Below are 2045 nucleotides of genomic sequence, written 5' to 3' on the forward strand. Positions count from 1 at the left end.
GAGAGAGGGAGAGAGAGAGAGAGAGAGAGAGAGAGAGAGAGAGAGAGAGAGAGAGAGAGAGAGAGCGGAACTGTACCAATGAAACCTATGCCAAAAGATAGTACTCCTCGAGCACATCAAATCTCCTGAGCTCATTTCTGTCCAAAATGTCCGAAACGAGATATAGGACTTGAAACTTTATATAAATATTTATATTTCGCAAAAATGAGGAACCTTTTCGATCATGTTCGGAGTACAATACATGTTATAAGAGATTTATACACAGACTACATCACATCAAATGACTTTAAGTCGTTATTCAGTTGAAAAATGATGTTCTTTTATACGCTAATATGCAGTATATAGCATCCGTGTCCGTAAATGTATACATATGTGTGTGTGTGTGTGTGTGTGTGTGTAAAATAGAATACATGGAAAAAGAATCACTCCTCTGAATAAATGTGTATAAACATAATTGAATACGGAAAAATGTGAAAAAGCAATTAGCTGAAAACTAAAATTAACTAGAGTCGTCAGACGATTCAATTATTATACCCCTATTTAAGTGTTCAAATCATCTAATCTAGAGTTTCTGACACTTTGCAGAATAATTGTTTCTTTACTAATAATAAGCAATCATTCAAAGTTTGATGAAATTTAATAAAGGCATTGGGGAGATGCAAGAGTAAACGTATCGAAACTTTGACGACACTTCAGCTACCTGTATCTCTTTTCGGCCACAAATTGAATACAGCAAAATGCCCATTGACAAAATTAAAATACAGATAGAGAACTATGATTTGCCATAGGTTTTTTGATTTATCGTTGTCCTCAGGAGTTGTCATATATTTTGTACATCCTCCTTTCGACAGTCAGAACTTGGGAGCACAATCACCCTTCTCTCAGAGTGTGTGTGTGTGTGTGTGTGTGTGTGTACACACACATGTGTACATTATGATGTAATTTGTTTACTACACGCCACTAACGGAATCCTTGGAAGTGACGAAATGTCACGGTTTACCGATGAAAGTTGCTTCTTCGTTACGATTTGCGATCAAGTACGGAAAGAAACGTACAAACGTACGTGTCTCACTGAGTCGCTTAGCGTCCTAAAGTAATTTAAAATAAATATTATTGCCTGCTATATATAGAGAAATAATCAGCGAGTTTCGCTGTTACAGAGACACAATTGCGACACGCTGTTCCAAGGTGTTAGAACACTGAACTGGCTCTACTCACGATAAAACAATCAGAATGAATAAAACATTCGTTGAACCCGTTTATTCCCCAAGCTGCTCGTAACGCTTACACGTTATGTACACACACATGACGTCGCGTTAAATACGAAAATTCGGAGACTCCCGTCTCGGCATAATCATCGCAATGGAAAAGGAGCATCTCGGTCGGGAAATGCTCGATTCAAACGCGCGCGCGCGCGCGCGCGCCACAGCGCTGCTGCGTAGAACAAACAATGACTTTTTTAACGCGTTCCAAAGGTGCCCGGGCGGAAAGAGCGAAAATACGAGGCAACGAACGCGCTTGTATTTTCGCGATGTCGCCGATTCTGCCGAGGTAACGCATCGTGTGCGCACGTGTTACACCAGGTCCGCGGGAAATCGCACAAAAATCTCATCTGGACGAACGACGACGTCGACGACGACGACGACTTTGATTCGTCCTTATATATACCTGTCGGGAGCAGACGATTGGCAAACAGAGACGCGCCGATATTTTCGCGCGTCGTGCAATTTACGACGGTTTGCACAGATGCGTCCGAAAACACAGCGATGGCCGAAAAAGTTCACGTAGGTCAGTGACAGACTCGTGCAATGTTTGCGCAGGTGAAAACGATTATGTTGAAATTCGCGTTTATTTCCTCGAGACTTCTCTCTCGCTCGCGCGCGCGGCATGTTCTCGCATCTCATTCATTAAATCGAGACTCTGAGTGAGATAAGGAGGATGGACTCGCGCGCGATTCTGGAATTTACGATGTTGTTGATCGAAAACGGTGAATCATCCTTCTCTCTCTCTCTCTCTCTCTCTCTCTCTCTCTCTCTCTCTCTCTC

This window comes from Odontomachus brunneus, unplaced genomic scaffold, assembly GCF_010583005.1.
Source record: "Odontomachus brunneus isolate Ranch 3 - 2012 unplaced genomic scaffold, Obru_v1 Obru_scaffold_010, whole genome shotgun sequence".
Lineage (NCBI taxonomy): Eukaryota > Metazoa > Arthropoda > Insecta > Hymenoptera > Formicidae > Odontomachus > Odontomachus brunneus.